This window comes from Chelonoidis abingdonii, chromosome 6 (assembly GCF_003597395.2).
Source record: "Chelonoidis abingdonii isolate Lonesome George chromosome 6, CheloAbing_2.0, whole genome shotgun sequence".
Lineage (NCBI taxonomy): Eukaryota > Metazoa > Chordata > Testudines > Testudinidae > Chelonoidis > Chelonoidis abingdonii.
This window is the reverse complement of record NC_133774.1, coordinates 98,851,020-98,870,829: the sequence shown is the minus strand read 5'-3', so window position 1 is coordinate 98,870,829 and position 19,810 is coordinate 98,851,020. Positions and strand designations below refer to the sequence as shown.

At 38.1% G+C, this 19,810-nt stretch overlaps 1 protein-coding gene across 5 annotated transcripts in view; it reads left to right on the top strand.

Moving 5' to 3' along the window:
- The window catches only part of TRPM3 (transient receptor potential cation channel subfamily M member 3), a 597,865-nt gene that overhangs the window by 185,494 nt on the left and 392,561 nt on the right, over window positions 1-19,810 (top strand). The gene's annotated exons all lie outside the window — the stretch shown is intronic.

Genomic DNA, 19,810 nt, shown 5'->3' with positions numbered 1-19,810 from the left:
GATTCAGTTTCTTCTCCAATTCACCGTTTGTTAGAAAAACTAACAATATGAACTTCTAGGGAATAAAAAGATCTGTGTGTGTGTGTATCTTTCATATATACTGTGAGAAGTCTTCTAAACAGATATTAATTATATGATGTTGGTTAGTCCCCAGGGACACCTATGGGTAGAATACCACACAGAACAAATCCTTACATCAACCCTGTCTGAGTGAACAAATATCATGTTTTTTTTTTTAAAGCTGTACGTACCAGTCAATGGTCAGCCTATGGCTAATTGATGATGCAGATTTCCTGACTGTAATTTTCTGCTAGTCCTTTGCTTTTCAACCAAATGTTGTGCTTTGTTTTCATAAGTTGTCTTAAAGATACTTGCCTAAATAATAATTATACTACACAGTAAAGGATGGATGGGTATGAAACTCAGATATTTGCTTCCTCACCTGAAGTACCACTACTACAGCACATCCCAATTTAGCCTTCTAGAGACATATATCAAATCCAAAGTCTCAAAAGTCAAACTCTTCAGAAGAAGATAAAGTTTGTATTGAGCTGAAATGTGTCATTTGTTCTTGGGAAAGCTGGTCACTTAATTTGATTGGACGTGCTGTGTGCGTTTTAAACCCCATGATAATCAGGAATCTAAAACAGTATTCTATTTAGCTTTTACACCTGTAATATTTCTTGTGAACAAATGCATCTGTAACCTTAACATTTCATAGGCTGTCCCTGAAATTAACATTTAATCATCTATAATATGAGTATTCAAGTCAATGTCTTTGAATGTAAAATGTGATGTACCCATTGATTTCATATGGCTAATTGGCGTTGTGAAAATGAAGTCATTTATTAGAAATAGAATCTTTAAATGCACTATTAAATATATAATAGCTTATTTCTATTAGTTTTCCAGTGAACTACAGTATGTATAATAATTGCAGTACATGCACTGAACAAACTACTACACTAGCATCATGGCAGGCATTTGATGGATCTTAGTTTGACAGAAAGGGGCTATCCTAGGAACAATTGCTTTTCCTAGCCTTAGGTGTGTATGTGCTGAAGAAAACACAGTAAGGAGTACAGTTGAGTAGATTCAGAATATGAATTTATATGTATGAGTAAATGAAAATGCAACAGAAGTAGATCGTACAACAAATGGAGCATGTGTTTATTTTAATGAGAAAAGCAATTACACAAAGAGTATAAGCTAGAATAAGCAACACATTAGTATCAAAATTCATTTAGGAGACTATAATTTCCTGGGGGGTGGGGGGAGGGCAGGGGAGAGACCTTGATGTGGTGGGTTATTAGCACTCCCATTATCATGAAAATTATTTTATCTTTTTTGACAGATAAACATTGCCCCCTCTGTGTAGTTTTTCATCACTGCACATGTTTTAAGGGTAAATGTCATCGATTATTTATTAAACAGCACAAGCTAACTAGAATCTTTCTTGCTACAACAATAATCCTTTAGGGCTAGATGATGGCTAATCCCTACACAGGTGAACAAGCACTGGAAGAGTTCACATACAGGAGTTGGGAACAACACAGTCCTTGTGCACGGGCGTATGCAAGGATTGTGGAAGGCTTTGCACTGATAGGAACTCTAATCACACCAGAGAGGATGGGAAGGAGGTGGGGCCTTGACACTATTCCAGTCTTTCTGCACAGGTGGCTGGCTATGGAAGAAAGTGCACATAGTACCATCTTAAAGGGACACCAACTCAAAAATCACACCTTCTAACACTTTTACCTATTTTTATCATTAGTATAGAATATTTACAAAGCAGTATCCCCCAAAGGATCGAGACAGGAGCAGGGCCCAAGAGTGCTAGCTACTATATTGACACATGCAAAGACACAATCCCTGCCCCCAAAAGCTCACTTGTTATAATTAGATAATATGCTTAGATTGGAACACCTAAGATTACTCAAACTAGGAGAGAGAAGATTGAGAAAATTTGCCTTGATTTTTTTCCAGTGCATTTGACAGTAATTTGTATATAAACAAATTCACTTTTCCCCCTAGTCAGTCAGTTTCTTTATTTTGTGCCTTTCACACAGCAATAAAGGAGAGAGAATCTTTCTTTTTTTTCCTTCTAAAGAGGCGAATTCTCTATAAATCTGCAAACTTTGGCAAGGGGATTCAAGGACAGGTGTAGTGCCTGAAACTAATTTGAACTCATTTTTAAAAATTGACTAAATTTTAAATTGATAGCATCTCTTTAAAGGAACGCAGTGGCTGTATCACAATAAATAAATGGTGTGATAGTTTCCTTTATCCTTGTATTTACTTATCTTTATTTTTTTATGTTGTGTTGATTTCTCTTAAAGTTTAATATCTTTTGTGAAAATGCTGGATACAGAACTAATGTATTCTTATCACTTACTGTATTTATAGAGTCAGATCCTGAAGTCCTTACTCAGTTTCTTCTATTGAAGTTAATGGGAATTTGCCTGTATAATGTCAACCAGCCCTTTCTATTTAGTTTCTCTTTTGCCTAACATACTGTGTTACTACATGTGATTAGGTTCTTGCACAATGAGTGTGCTCAGTAAAAGGATTATCTTTGCTACAACTGATGTTTCTATCCATGTAGCACCCATTTTATCATCATTATGTATTTTATCTGTTGCAAAACTCTATTTAAATATATTTCATACAATTGCAGTGGTGGGCAACCTGTGGGCTGCATGCAGCCCATCAGGATAATCCGCCGGCGGGCTGCGAGACAGTTTGTTTACATTGAGCATCCACAGGCACGGCCGCCCGCAGCTCCCAGTGGCCACGGTTCACTGTTCTCAGCCAATGGGAGCTGCAGGAAGCAGCGGCCAACATGTCCTGCGGACGGTCATTGTAAACAAACTATCTCGCAGCCTGCCGGCGGATTACCCTGACGGGCCATGGGCCCACAGGTTGCCCACCACTGATGGTATGGTCTTTTATTTAGTCTTCAAAGAATAAAAATTTACAGTGACACCAGATCATCCTCATCTCTGTACCTGATTTTATACAATCAGAACAAAGTAACAAAACATTTTAAAATTGAAAGCTGACATAATGCTCAAACTGTAAGAGCAGTAACAAACTCTAGGGACTTAGAATAAATTTCCATAGTGACCGCTGATGCAGTACTCCGTAGTAAACAATGTAACCCCTCATCTTCATCTGTATATAATGTATATTAAACTAGTCTCTTTAACAAGGAGCATAATGTCTTCTCCCTTCACTCTCAGTCCAGTTTTAGTTGTGATCTATTAATTTCAAGATACAACAGTAGCAGCCGGGACTGGCTAATAGCTTCTTTTTATGCTATTCTGTTTTGATAATCCTGTGGGATGCACTTGAAATGACTGATTTTAAATTACTAACATAATTCTGCTCTTCAACAGGTAACCCAGATTCATTATTGTAGTATTATGTTGAATTGGCATGGCCTTCTCTGTTACATGGATTGACAGTAGATATAATGCGGGACACAGTGGCCTGATTTGATTTAGCTAAACTAGGATCATTCACAGATGCTGGCAGACTGGACACCATCCAACTCTATTTCCTATGTTTGTCTTCCAGGCATGCATATCTGTTTTAACCTACTTCAGTAATACCCTCATGTTTAGAAATGGTTTTATAATCCTATTTTCTTAGTTTTTCATTTTCTAACAGAGAAACAGAATATTAAAGAACTAAGAAGCTATTACATTTGAAGCATGAATTAAACCAAATTACTGTAGGGTATTTTTACAATTGGTGCTTCATTGGTTTGGATTTCTTTATTTTTCTTTTTTCCCTATAACACATAGAATATTCTTGCAGCAAATACTATGTGGCTTTTTTAACATGCCACACAAGCACACAATATCACTGCTTCAAATATAAAGTTAGAATACTAAGATGAGCGTTGCTTGGAAATCCTTATGTAGACAGAACAATTTTGTGTTGTAGAGAAAATTGTCATTTTTCCCATTGCTGATCATAGAGAAGAGCTGTCTTCCAAAGAGGGCTTTCCATTTGTAACAGTTTAGTTTCAATTTCTCTGCTTTAGCTCTGTTTGCTTGTTTGCGTGTTGGGACAGGGCCTCGTTATATTGATTTTTCTTTGAATCTCTAAATCAGGAGAGTTAATCTTAATGGCATAATATTAATTGTGCAAGGAATTTCATATCGTATATATGCAGTCCCAATTCATTCAAGTATCATGCATTTAAAAGCTGTTCTATTGTAAGAAGACATGTGGAAATAAATTCCATTTAACTGAATGCTTTGGCTGAAGAGGAGATGCTTGGCAGTGAATGTACCAGCTGGGAAAATAAAGATGGAAGGATTTAGAGTAAATAGATATTTCTGAGCAGGTCTGTGTGTTGATGAAAAATTGATCTATACCATCACTAGCAAGGCTTCACTTTAAAGACTGTATGCCTCTAAGGGAGTCTGCAGATGTTAAACCTCTGGTTAGGACAGATATGAGGATGACACCTACCATGGAGGTAGGAAATGGAATAATGCATAGAAAATCCAGGGCAGGGCTTGGATATTACAGGGGTACAAAGGAAAATCAGTCTGATGTTCAGTAAGGTCAGTGTTACTGATTTAGAGGCATGCTCCTATGGAAATACTGTGTATCAACCTTTGCGTAACTTTTAAGCAATGATTTTACTTCACCTACTTCTGCACAATAGGGCTACTGGAATGATTTTATGAGTCTGGAATTTACTTTCTATAAACATGTAGCTCTAGGTTTGCCAGAGTCATGAGAAAAGGGGAAAAGTCAGAAGAAACAACAGAGAAAATAAATTAGATATTTCTTAACCACATGGTTCAGTGGCAAGTGTCGATTTCACCATATCATTTAACTACAGAAGAAACCTACTCAGCTTGGAGGCAATCTGATTCATCTTAGTGATTGCCATGTGCTGTCTGTCCATCAAATGCGTTTTGGTGACTTAAAAGGATCAGATGCTAATTTCTGATCAAAATAGAAACCAGTTAACGTCTTTTAAAGTTGCACTACTCAGGAAAGTGCATGTAAGGTAACTGAGAGGGCAACCACTTAAGAGGTTGAAAAAAAGAGGGTGTTGGGATATGGCATGGTGTCTTTTAAAGTACAAAAAAGATTTGCATTGGGTGAAATCCTGAACTCGTTCCCAAAACTCCTATTAGTTTGGGTGGGAAGGTATAAAATATGATTAAGATTAATATATTGATTTAAGAAGGCATCTAAAGGAAGAAAAGTGAAAACAGATATTATGCTTCATTATAGACACTTGAAGAACACCACCAGCTAAACTTCACATGGATTTTGTTCAGCAGATTTAAATTATATGTTCTGGAATTCTATTATTGTTTGATTGCCCAGGAATGCCTTTGTGAAGCTAGTTTATTCTCCTTGTATCGAAGAAAAATAGAGTGAATTGAATAAATAACTTACTTCTGGAGCATGTAATGTAGAATAAAATATATTGTCTTGGAAACAGTAAATGATTATGCTACACCAGCTGTCTGCTTCAGAAGCCTCTACTGATAAAGTAAGAGAGTGCATGTAAGAGAGGAAAAAGCAATTTCAATTTCACCTATTGACTAAGTCACCAAAGAGTCATCCTGTAATTCAGAGGAGATAACTCTAAGAAATCTTTTTTTTTTTTTGTTAATTTGGTTGTAAATGGGCTGGCTTGGCTGCACTATTAGCTATTGAGATCATCATCTGTGACCATGTTAAACTCTTAAGCATCAAAAGTGCAGACCATATTATGGTATATAATTCTTTAAAATGAGTGGAAAGTTGTGCCAAATGTCTGGATGTGCCAGGGTAGGTAAGTGTGAAGATGAACATTTCTTAATACTGTACCATCTTTTGTAACCTGCTTTGACATTCTCATTTCTCTTGCCATATAGCTGCTTAGGAGAGAAGTGTTGCCCTAAATTGTTCTGTTGTAACAGACTGTTTTAGTGCATAAGACTGCAGCAAAATGAGAGAGTATGTTTACCAGATCCCAGATGAAAAACAGAGGATCTCAGAATAAGTCTGGTATGCATACACTGTCACTTATGAAATGTTATATTGAGTGAAGATGACGACCAGATAATATGCACTGTGCTGGCAATTAAGAGTGTGTACTAATTTACATTGATAGTCTGTGCTTGCGTCCGACTGTTTAATAACTGAAATTGTTACAGAGAATGAGCTGTCATCAACACTTCCATCAGAAATATCTACCTGGATTTGATGCATTCTAGGAAACAATGATAGGACTTCTTAATATATGAGCATGTAGAAGGTCATTCAGTGTAATTGTTCACTTATAAATTTATCTGTAGAAAACTGGTCACCCTTCAGGTTTGTTTGTTTACCTGCCACATCTGCAGGTTCAGCCAATCGCAGCTCCCACTGGCTGCGATTCACTGCCCCAGGCCAATGGGGACTGCGGGAAGGGCAATCAGCATATCCCTCAGCCCACGCCGCTTCCCGCACTCCAGGCCAATGGGGGCTGGTGAACTGCAGCCAGTGGAAGCCACGATCGGCCAAACCTGTGGATACAGCAGGTAAATAAACTGACCCGGACCGCCAGGGGCTTTCCCTGAACAAGCGGCAGACCAGCTTTGAGAAACACTAGTGTACACTACATAGGCAGTGAGTTGTATGGGTCCGTGGTGTCTGTTTCACCAATATTCAGGAAAGTGAGCCCAGCTCCACCAATGTTTGGGGCTCTGCTTCAGGCCCTGTGACCAAGGTCCTGGGGCTCCGCTGCCAGCCCTGCACCCAGGGTCCCGACTGCCACCTGGGGCTCCACTGCCAGCCCCGCACCCAGGAAAATGAAAATTGTGTGGAACATGGGGAGGGGGTTGGAGATTAAAATGAGAGAAGCTGAGAGGTGGACACAGAACAAATAGGAACCTGCAAACATAGATCTTGCTGAGGAGCCTGACTGTGCTCCCATTGTAGATAGTGGGAGTTTTCCCATTGTGCTCAAAGGGAGAGGGACTGGGCCCAAACTGTGATTTAAACTTTGTTTTAAAACCTGATGAAAGTCACTTTGCATGACATTTAACAGATTTCCAACTGCATGTTGGAAATTAGAAGGTGCTGCTAAACAGGACAGCTGTACGGGAATGAACAGAGTGTTGAACATAATAACAGGAGCATGCAAAAAAATAAAATGGAAACATATTAAAACAACCACCTTTCCTGTACATTACAGATGAGACCTCTTCCCTACGGTCTAGTGGAGATTTAAGAAACAGATGTTCCTTTGGTTGGGGTGTGGGGAGAGGAAGAATTCTTCCGGGCAGGTTAGAGAATGGAAACATTGGAGCAATGAAGTAACAAAACCAAGAAGCAGTTTAATCTGCTGTATCATAGACATATAAACATCTAGATATGTTAATTCAGACATTTGAAGAGTTCAGCTAAATTAATAAATAGATAGGGATAATGAACGAGATCCTAAACAGGTGTAAATTGGCATAGCATCACTGGAGCTCCATCAGTCATTGATTTACATCAGCTGAGGATCTGACTCAATAAGCAGAATGTAACATTGTAAAATCGATGTGTTAGGGTTAAAGTTTTTTTAATAAATATATATATAATTATTTTTATTTATTTTAGATAATCAACTTACAAGGCAGGTGTGGGGGGCAGGACTTGGACCTGTTCTGGGCAGCACCAAAAATTATACAAACCTAACACCCATAGTACACTATGAAATACAGATGATTGCATAAGAGTATGTATGATCCCTATATAGAGAACCTAGTATAATGAATTGATGAAGTTCTGTTTTCTCATCTGAATTGTCAGTTAAGTAAGTTTGCAATAGACTTTTTAAATATTTTTGTCTGAGTTTCAGCTGTGTTGGGGGCATTTCACACTGCTTCACCAGCACATAATGGCCCTAAATCCAACTTAGCTGGCCACTGTCTAAGAACCACGTTGTAGAGAAACAAGTATAGTGGCTCCTGTACCACCTCTCATCTGACATGAGGCATAGGGTTGAAGCTAGGAGAGAGAGATTATGGCCAGGATATTCTTGGGCCATGACATTCCCTTGCTGCTTTAATAGGGGACAGGTTTGAAGCCCAGAATGGGAGGGAAAGAGGAAGAGGGAATCTGCAGAGGTGTCTTTAAGCCACCTTTGAACATGCATTCACACATTCCCACCGCCCATCTGCTATCCCAAACTTTAGATACTGTACAGTTTTTCAAACAGAAATACTTAATACAAAATAAGTTCCTGGTACTCAGTTGCAGCCAAGGAACATGTAACAGAAGTGAGTGGGATCTCAGAAGTGTGTGTGTACATGCACACAGGTTGCTAACCCACCTTTCCATTTCCCTAAACTTTGGGCTACTAGGGTGATCCCCCTTATATGGCAGCTGTGGATACTCATATTTGGTGAGCTTTGAGCTGATTCAATTGAATCAGTTCCCCTAAAGTGTTAGTCCTTTTAAGCATGAGTAATTATACTACAAAGGTATAGGTGTTTATTTTTTGACTATATAAATATCAGTGAGAAATATTAGCAGATTGAGCCTATATTATGGATGCAATTCTTAGCAGCAGTGACATTTGCTTGAAGATGATGCAGAAGAAAATATATTCTGGTAAATAGAAAAATAAAAATTAAAGAAGGAAGGGGGAAGTCTGCATCAGTTTCCTGTATAGTACAGAATACGACACTCGCATACAATGCTTTTACAAGAATAGTATCTACATTAGCAGATTCATAGGAACCAAAAATACATCAGATTTTCAGGTACAGTTGCAAATGATGTAAGTTTATTGTATATACACGGAGCTAACTTTTCACCTGCAATTTTGCGCATGCAACCAGTTGTAACTTTAATGACAGAATTTTACAATCTACATATCTAGTTGCACTCAACCATCAGATAGCATTCAGACATCATAACTATCAGTTATGCTTACGATTGATTTTGCTTGCAATTTTCCTGTGATATGTGAATGTAAAATAAGAGTCTAGATTAAGGTCCTGTTAAAACTATGTGATAATTTAGTATTAGGATAACATTATTAGCCAATAGGAGTTCAGGAAGCACAGCACCTTGCTATATTCTTTGTATATTGCGCAGCACAATATAGCGTTATATAATACATATACAAAGATTGCAAATGTAATAAAATTGTAGCTCTTCTCTTTGCTGACTCCCCATGAAGTGTCTTATTTGCATGTGTATTGTAAGAAGTTTAGAAGTAAAAATAAAAAAGAGAAAATAGCAGTTACTACTTCCATCAAAAAAAAGTCTAATACAAAACAGTGCCTATTTTGGGGGGGCAAGAATTGTAAAATGTTGCTCTTAACAGAAGCACTTGAAGCAGGAGGGTACAGATGCAATACCATTTAACATGTTAATGATTTTGATTAACAGCATAAGATTTAATATTGTTCTGTGGGGTTATTTCTTTGTTCGAGAGGGTGCCATGTGAACAGTTCAGGCCACAGCACCATGAACTGAAGCTGAGCGGTTTTATTCCACCTGAGTTGCTCATAAGACTATGTATGCTACAGTGCAAAAAGAGACCCTTGAGGCTTTGTGGAAATTTATGTTAAAGACAGTAATAAACCATGAAATAAAATCATTTAATCAAAAATATCTCTCATCCTTAAAATACAATGGTGACATGAAACAGTCTGACAAACGGCTTTTTGTAAGGCCAGGTAACCTACAGAATAAAAACAGGCTTCAGATGATTTAATTAAAATGATAACCAGGCTTGCTGTCCATCAGTGATGGTGTGATGCTGGAAAACATTCCATAGCCTCTACCTTCAGAGAGTTCTGAAGAACCCTCCTCCTTCCTCTGACCCTTAGTTTCATAGCTGCAGTGGGGAAACACAATAATTTATAAGCCATTACATTTAAGAATTCTTTTGGTCCTTGTCAAGGATGTCCACCTGAGGTACTGTGCATTGGAGGGATGCCTTTCTCAGCTGAGTACAAAATTGTTGCATTATAACTTTGTGACATTGTTTTGTCAGTTGCAATGCAACCTCATGGTGCAAGGTCACAGTGTGATGACATGCTTATTTTGGACTGTTTAAATATCCTTTTATAAAGGTGGACAGACCAGAGGTGGCTCCGGACCCCAGCACACCAAGTGCGTGCTTGAGGCGGCAAGCCGCAGGGTGCGCTTTGCCAGCGTTGCAAGGGAGGCAGACAGGCTGCTCTCGGCAGCTAGCCTGCAGAGGGTCCGCTGGTCCCGCGGCTTCAGAGTACCTCCTGCAGGCACAGGACCAGTGGACCCTCCCAGGCAAGCCGCTGAAGGCAGCCTGCCTGCTGTGCTTGGGGTGGCAAAATGCCTAGAGCCGCCCCTAGGACAGACGCATCAAAACTGGGACAGCCCTATGCTTCTATGTCACCTTTAGTCCAAGGATTTTAATATGCTGCACAAATAACTGGGCCTCACTTTTGAGGGACATATTGTCTCCATTTTACAGACAGAGAAGCTCAAGCACAGAGAAGTTAAGTGACTTGTCCAAGGTCATACAACAAGTTAGTAGTATAAGTAGGAATAAGATGTACTGTCTGGCTCCCCATTCTGTACTTTAATCACTAGTACGTGTTTCCACTAGCATTATGTTCACAGCTCTACAATGCCCTCAGTTCCCAAAACTAGTACCATGTCCTCATTCTGCATAGAGTCCATAGTTCCATCTGCCTTTCTCATGTGGCAAACAGGAGACTGCTAATGGCATCACAGGGACTCCACTGAGTTATCTTAATGTGGTGTCTACGCTGCAGTTAAAAACCTGTCACTGGTCCATGCCAGCTGACTCAGGCTCAGGGTTATTGTAGGGGCTGTTTTATTGTAGTGCAGACACTCGGGCTGGAGCCAGGGCTCTAGGATCCTGCAAGGTGGGAAGATCCCAGAGCTTGGGCTGCAGCCTGAGTCCAAACATCTACACCACAATTTAACAGCCCCAGAGCCAGAGTCAGTTGGCACAGGCCAGCACCTGGAGTCTAACTGCAGTTTATACATATCTTCAGAGACCAAAGTATTCTGTGTTTTTTAATTTACTTTCATTACTCAGCACCAGACAAATCAGTTTGAAAATTGAACATATGGGGATAATCAGAAGGGGAACTGTTATTAAAACATTTGACTTTAAATATGTGTGCCACTCAAATTACTTTAAAATAATATGAATTAAGGAATTTATTTATTGAATGTGTATCTGTAAAGAGGTATACTTTAACAACCCATGTAACATTTGAAACCAAAAATTTCATTTTTCATAGGTTTTTGGTGGAGAATTGAATGCACACTCCTTATTTCACTCTAAAATAAATAAGATTTTCAAAAGAAACTTATTTTAAAGATAAATGTCTCTAATATATTAAATCCAAATTTCCTGTGCAGCTGCTGGTCAATGGAGACATTGGGAGTTGTAACCTATTCTGAGGTAGGAGTAATGAGCTATTCTGCAGGTTACTTCCTTAGGATATGTCTATACTACGAAATTAAGTCGAATTTGTAGAAGTCAGTTTTTCAGAAATCATTTTTATGCAGTCAATTGTGTGTGTCCCCAGAAAAATACTCTAAGTACGCTAAACTGGCGGACTGTGTCCACAGTACCGAGGCTAGCATCGACTTCCTTAATTTTCACGCGGCGCTGCATTGCGTCCCTGTTATGGCCTCTGTCTTTCATACCCTTTGAGACTTTTTCTAATGGTTTGGCATTTTATTTACTGGAACGGAGTTCAGCTAGCACGGATTCCTCTCCCCATACAGTGAGCAGATCCTGTACCTCCTGTTCGGTCCATGCTGGAGTTCTTTTGTGATCCTGGGATTCCATCATGGTCACCTCTGCTGATGAGATCTGCATTCACCTGTACCTTGCCATGCTGGCCAAACAGGAAATGAGATTCAAAAGTTTGCAGGCCTTTTCCTGTCTACCTAGCCAGTGCATTTGAGTTGAGAGCGCTGTCCAGAGTGGTCACAATGGAGCACTCTGGGATAGCTCCCAGAGGCCAATACCATTGAATTGCATCCACACTACCCCAAATTCGACCCAGCAAGGCCAATTTCATGGCTAATCCCCTCATCAGAGATGGAGTAAAGAAATCGATTTAAAGAGCCCTTTAAGTCGAAAAAAAGGGCTTCGTCATGTGGACGGGTCCAGGCTTAAATCGACGTGAAGCTGCTAAATTTGACATAAAATTGTAGTGTAAACCAGGCCTTAGAAGCAGCTGTGTAATGCTGGTTTTAACCTCACAAAGCTGACATTCCAAGATGGCAAATATTACGGGGTAGCCGTGTTAGTCTGTATCCACAAAAACAACAAGGGGTCCAGTGGCACCTTAAAGACTAACAGATTTATTTGGGCATGAGTTTTCATGGGTAAAAAACCTCACTTCTTCAGAGGCAAGAAGTGAGGTTTTTTACCCATGAAAGCTTATGCCCAATTAAATCTCAGTCTTTAAAGTGCCACCAGACTCCGTGTTGTTTTTATCCCAAGGTGGGTTTTCTTTTTTTCTTCATTTACTCCTGTTTTCAAAACCAGTACAAAGGAATATTTTTTCCAGTTTGCTTTTTGTGCAAATTTTTTAGAATTGCTAAAAAGTCATTTGATGGAATGAAAGTCTAGTAGAGTTGGAACAAATAATAGGAAATGCTTATTCGCAATGTGTTGCAGTCTGTGGAAATGTTTATCACAGAACATCATTAAGTTAAATACTTGAGCTGAGTGAATTATTTACATCAGATTAAAATAAAAAAAAACATTTTTCTGGGCATAGAATGTTCTTGAGCAGATAGTTTTTATTAATTTATTCACTGAAGGATCACCCAGAGCCCAATGACGTCCATGGAAAGACTTTTTTTCATTGACTTATGGGCATGATCCAGATTTGTCAGATGAGATTTTTGTTGCAGATTCTGTTAATAGTTCTGGATAGTTACAAGTGGCATGATACTAATATTTGTTCCATGCTTGGCTAGGTGAGCAGGCCCTTCTTCTGCAAGTACTCACTTGCATGGCTTGTAATGGTGTTGGGACTCATCACCACAGCACCTCCCACTGGTGACTCTGGGAATTATCTCAGTCCAGTGGAGGGCACCCTCCGAGTGATGTCCTGTCCGTCATCTCACCCTTGGTGGGTGTGTGGACCTGCGTTGCCCCCAAATTCCCGCGTCCGCCTGCCTTCTCTCTTATTCAGCCTTTATATAGGGCCTAGTCTAGCCCTCATTGGCTGGCTCTAATCTTGGCCCTGATTGTCTCCCAGTAAGCCCTTTTTTAATTGGCTGCCCCTCTGTGTGGGCACACTGGCCTGCTGCAGCCCACACTCTCAGGGAGGGAGCAAACTGGAAGTAAACGAATTAAATCAAATATTTGAGTGAATAGTTGCTGGAAACATTTTTCTGCATTCATCCATCTTTAAGGAAGAGTATGCCTTGTAATAGTTTTTTTAAAAAAAAACTGAATAAATTTGACAAATTTATAAATTACTCTTACCTTAGCACACTGAATCCTATGTCATGCTATAGGTCATAAGATGGTTATCACAGGCATCAGGAAGGATTTCTCCACCATATATAACATTGCAGATTTGGCTTAGATGTGTAGGAAGGGGTTCCCTCTTCTGAAGAATCAAGTACTGACCACTGCCAGAGGCTGAATACCACATATATAGCCTAGTCCAATATGGCAAATCCTGTGGCCTAAATATTCTTGTGACTACTGGTCTTGATTTGTACACAGTGAAGTTGTAGCTGTGTCAGTCCCAGAATATTAGAGAGACAAGGTGGATGAGGTGATATCTTTTATTGGACGAGCTTGGGAGCTTAAATTCATTACTCTGCTAGGCACCAAAATCAGGGACTGAACAGAGATACTGAATTTATGGCTAATTATAACAGTACTTTTTTTAAGAATTACACTAACCCCCTCTTTTTGTCCTGTGACTGCAGCAGTGGTAATGGGCCTTGAATGGTCCATTACAATACATGCTAACTACTTACTCTAAACAATCTGTTTCACTTTCTGTTTTGCTGTGATGTTCCTTTCACCAACCTGAAGAAGAGCTCTGTGTAGCTTGAAAGCTTCTCTCTCTCACCAACAGAAGTTGGTCCAATAAAAGATATTACCTCACCCATCTACTTTCTCTGTTGATCTTAGGTGTTTTTTACTTTTGGGTGCCCAACTTTAAACACTTTAAAGGAGTCCAATTTTCAGAAGTTTCTGAGAACCTATTCTCTGAAAATCAGGCTCCTTTAAGGCCTCTCCTGTTGTGCACTCCAAAATTGAAGTACTCAGAACCAACAGTCATTTTTTGAAAAATTAGGTTTGTTCCTTAATTCAAGCTGAAAAAGAATACATGTGCTCAATTGACTTTTTAGCTTTCCCATGAGTTCCTCTTAGGTGTTTCCATGATGCAATAGTATACGACAGTGCTTTTCAGATTTAAGTGTGTCATCTGAAAATTCAAGTGAGCTGTCATTAAAACATGTTGCTTCCCACTGTGAAGGATTTTCAAGCTAACAGGGAAGCCACAAACAATATAACACATTGCATTAGTTTCAGCTTCAAAGAAGAAACAGTAATTAAGGGATGAAATACCCACAATTAGTGCAGGTAGCTGCTGTGTGATCTGAATATACTGTGAATACATATATACTGAATCACATGTTTATGCTCACAAGGCAGTGATTATTATTTCCAAATTATTTGAATTACTTTCTGATAATCAGTTTAAAGGCAAAAAATTCCGACAAGTTGGAATCACAATCGGTTTTATACAAAAATAAAACACACAAAAATATATTGAAGGTTTAGCTTGTTACTGAGGATCAGTACAGTTTTAAAGAATGTCATATACAGGATAAAGTGACAGATATGTTTTAGAATGTCAAATTGCTAATATTGATCAGTTTATTTTCTGAATGTTAATCTTTTTCGTGTAGCTAGGAGACTCAGACCTTGACCAAAATAGTCGTAGTTCAAGTTTTCCTCTCAAAACCTACTGTAGGCTATCTTCATTCATGGACCTGATGTCAGAGATTACTTACTGTGTTCAAGAGGAAAGCTGAACAGTCTGAAAAACACTTCTTGGCATTTAAAAATAAGAAGGCCAGAATGATGCATAGGGAAAGAAATTATGTGGTAGAAAGCACTCCATTTCGGATTTTGCTTCTGTTTATAGCATACCTTCTGTTTGAGGAAAATAAATGTGTTATTATATAGAAAGTATTTCAACAAAAAGCTGGGACTGTTGGACAATTGGGTTTGTGTGGTCTTTAGTTGACTAATAACTCCACATCCTGAAGGGAAGTGGAGGGAAATAGAAAAGGGTTAATTTTCTAAGTAAACATCCTTGGTTTTACAATGGTCTCTCTTGGTTTGACTGAGGGTAGTGATCCATCTTTTACAACACATTGCATCTTCCTGATCCATGCAGGAGCATTCTAGCTGCAAGTCACTCATGGTAAGTGTTTCTTGAATTAATATCATGAGGGAAGGTCCCTAAAGTTATTTCTAAATGTCATATGAAGACTGGAGATAGAAGATCCAAAATATCAAGAGACAAAAGTAGACAATGAGAAACCCCATGAGGCATTTTGTGGATGTAGGCCACAATGTTTTCTGGGACATAACTAGATTGCAATTAAATTCTGAGATTGTTTTGCTGTGGAGGCTCTATAATTCAGTTTCCACATACAGTGTTTCAGTTTTGTTTTTTGTCTGTATGTTTTTGGGTGGATAAAGATCATAGGACATGACTGACTTACAGTGATGAGTAAATTGCAAAAGATTGACAGCCACCCTGACAGTTTCCCCTCTGCTTCTCTGTGACCCCGTAATAGTCCCTAAATGTGCTACTAATTATGTACGCTACTTGCAGCCTAGCATTGGGTTATCTGTGGTCTGTGATTTGCTTCAGATTGAAGATTAAAATGTCTGTGGGCAGCAATACATACATCAGGTGGGGGGCAACAAGTCAGACATCTTTCCAGGAGATTTCTTTATACCTCTTTGGTGTGTGAGGAGAGGGAAGCAATATCTGCAGCAATAGCAATGGCCACTCGATATTTAAGAGACACAGAACCATACATGAGTGGCTAAGACTAAACAGTCACTCTCCTCTTGGTGTGAGATGCAGATACTTAGACCTGCCATGACCCTTGTTCAGCAGGGTAGGAGACAGAAGTTTAGGAGTGGGAAGAGAAGTGACCTGTTGACTGGAGAGTCAGAGAGAGAGACATGAAAGAAGAACGGAGGGAAACAGAGAAAAGAGAACTTAAAAGGAGAATGAGTAAGAGGAAGAGAACTGTAGAGAGATAGAAGGGAAGAGAAAGAGGAGTAGACTTTGGGGAAAAGACCTGCATTCAGATACAATGGTGATTATGGATATCTTTTGGGGTTTTTTGCCTGGGGTCGGAGGGTAGTGGTGGTAGGTGCTGGCTACCAATGGCATTTTCCTGCCACTAATATAATCTCCCTTCCTAAAAACACATTGTTAATTAAAAAATAATAATTGCTAGGAAAGAATGCTCTTGGATTTCTCTGCTGGTGGTTTATATATTTTTCTCTCTCATTTAGTTCATAAACTGTAGCGGGTGAAGGGGAGAGAGGTGATAACAAAACTTACTGACTAGTCCATAAGAAATTGGATTAGTTGTGAAGTTCAGTTCAGATGTGAATGCAAATTTCCTTTAAGTTTGGGGGAATTTTTTATCACGATTGCTCATGTTTGTGTATTATATTATATATGTAAACATAAATAATTTAAAGGGTGTGGGAAAGCTGAAATTAATGATATTATTCATTAAGGTTTTATAACAATTTTCCACTGGGGTCATTTAAAATTTTAAGTGCCAATGCTCTTACTAGCATAGTTATCATACCACTAGTTTTAAATAGACTATGTAGCATATATGAAATTATAAATCATATAAAATCTCTTCTTGTGTATATATTTGGCTGTTTGTGTTTTGATTTGATTTGATTTTTTGCTAGAGCAGCTCTTTTTAGGTTTTTGTTTTTAAAGCTACTGCACTTTCCAGACATTCCAGAAACTCTCAAATGTTTGATTTGTTTTTGATGTGTTGTTGCAAACACAAGAATGTCCTCACTGTAGTTCCAAGCATTCTTCACAGGACTGATTTGTCTGATGTATTCAAACACTGCTGACTGTGAGGAAAGTCCAAACAACAATCACTAGCATTGTGGGATGGGATCAGTGGAAAAAGTGGTTGTATCTAGCCTGTGTTAAGACATAGTTTGAATTGATATTAAAGTTTTAGTCCCTTTGTTTTTGAGATGTATTCAGTCAGGTATGGTATACTCTCTGGAGTTTGTGAATGAAACATCTTAATTTATTATTTTATGCTGGATAACATGCCCACACAGTTGCATATCACGTATTTGGCTTTTTGAGTAATGCTACAGATCCATGTACTGACTCAAAGATTTTGTCGTATTAGTTTGCACTATCCTTTTCTATTAGTTCTCTTGGGCTACTGGTATAAATGCCTCAACAGTGAACCTGGCAGTCCTTTATTTTACCAATAAATATAGCAGCATATTCTGCTAGTAGTTTCTTAATGCAGTTATTCACTTGGGGGCAGGAAGGGTAATGGTAAATTGTGGGACACCAAGTAACTTTATTTTAAACAATATTAAAAATATTTAGTCCAGAGAAACAAGAAAAGTTAGGTCAGGTCTTGCTAATTGTTTTTTAATTAATAATAACTAGAAAGTTTGTAACTGGGCAAAGTAATCAATCTTAACTAAATCCTATGAAATTGAAAAAAATATTTAAGTCAGTTACTTAGAAGAAGCCATTTAAGGAATTGTCTTAAAATGGGTCAATTACAAATATTAAGAAAATTAATTCCCACTATTTATTTGTTTACCAATGATTAGCCTCAGTCTCCTTTCCAGGAATACATGGTCTAACCATTTGCTGATTAACAGGAGAACTGTTAATATAAGCTGCAATAGCATTTTCGTATTCCAACAAAATTATTACAGGAGTTTTTACACCTCATCTCTTGGCAATGTCTTCATTAACTTTCTCTCACCAATCCAAGTTGAAGTTCTGGGGAGATTTTCCTTGGGTTGATTTCTTTTTGTGCATTATGTGTTCTTAGCTATTACCGTAGCTTGTTTGTAGAGATGAAAGACATAGGATAGATTGTAAAGTGCTGGAGTTATCACTTCTAAGAGTTTTTTTAATAGACCCTTCCTTCCTTCCTTCCTATTTCAATTAAATTAAGAAAACACCTTCTGCCTCCGAATATGCTATTGAATTAATATGCAACCATTCTAACTGCCTATGTTCCTTGTGGCAGGAAAAATCTCAGATACCCTTTTGACAGTAGCTTAACTCTTATTTTTCTTTTTATTCAGCTCTTTTTTTGAGATACTCCTTCAATTTTAATAGAGTTCAACATGAAATTAAATTTAGTTTTAAAAGTCTAAACACTCCTACCCTTTATTTAAAAGATTTTAGCTTTTAAAATCTTAATATCAAATAACTATTAGAGAGTCTTTAGTTTAAATAGTTATTAAAGAAGTTGTTGAGTCTACATGACAATTTTTAGAAAGTTGATTCTTGTCTTCCTGAGTTGATTCGGCACTGCTAATAATTAACTTATTTCCCATTAATATAAATATTCTATACGTACATGGCTTTTTGTATTAGTGATCAGTTTAACAAGGTCGGCTTTACTTATTTTTGAAAATTCAGTCTACTTCTTTATCAGCACCTGGTGTGTCTTGATCAGATTTAGTCTGTTCAGTGAACCTTTTTTGGAAAAAAAAAAAGTTTTTTTTTTTACTGTCTAATATAAAACCATAGATTTTGAAGATTTGTGATGATGTGAAGTGTCACATGACTTCTTAGTTTGACACACCAGGACAGACTAGTCTCTCCACAAATGCCACAGGTTTTCCGTTTTGTGGGACATTCTCTTTTCTGAGGATACGGTTGACTAAACTTACAGCAAGTCTTTTCTGACTGGATGACTTGTCTCTTCTGGTTATGTGCACTTTGTTGCACATTTGCAGATTTTATTTATTTATTTAAGTATAGGCCTGTAGATGAGACATTTCCAGTCCTCTGCCATGTAGTGAGAGATCCATGAAAGGCATTTCAGTCCTTGGCATGTCTTCATATTTTATATCTGCTGGAAATTTATGTATTGCTTCAGATCATCATTTTTGTTCATGGGAAATGCATATTTGGCTAATGTCCCCAGGTGTTTAATGTTCATCTGTTGATTGAGCATTATGTTGCTTTGTGGACATATGTTGAGTATCATGAGTGGCATTGCGGTAAAAAAAAAAAAAAATTTGGCAAGTTCTCTGCATTGAGCATATGTGCCATATGTGTTTTCTGGCATTTATCGATTTTGACTTATTCCCATCACATATACTTCATATCATTATAGTCCTGTGCTTAATAGCAGCAAACTCTGATTTTTTTTACTGTCCATGATGTGTTTTGTGGTGTCAGTAACTTCTAACTCTAATATGAGCTATATTTTCTGTACCATTTACATCATAATTAATCTGGAGCATCCACATGAGTAAATTGTGGTTTTAATTGCATTTGGTGATTGTAATTTCTGATTTTTCTCATTTTCAGTGTTTATTTCTGGCTGCTTTAGTGTCTTGTAACTTTTCAGGCAAATCAATTTTTGTAAGCTCTACAGTTCAGGGGCCAAATTTTTTATATGTATTTGTACAGTGCCTTGCACAGTGGGGCCCTAATCTATGACTGGGGACCTTGGGTGCTACCCCAATACTTATAAGTTATTGTTATATTGGAATTGTATCTGC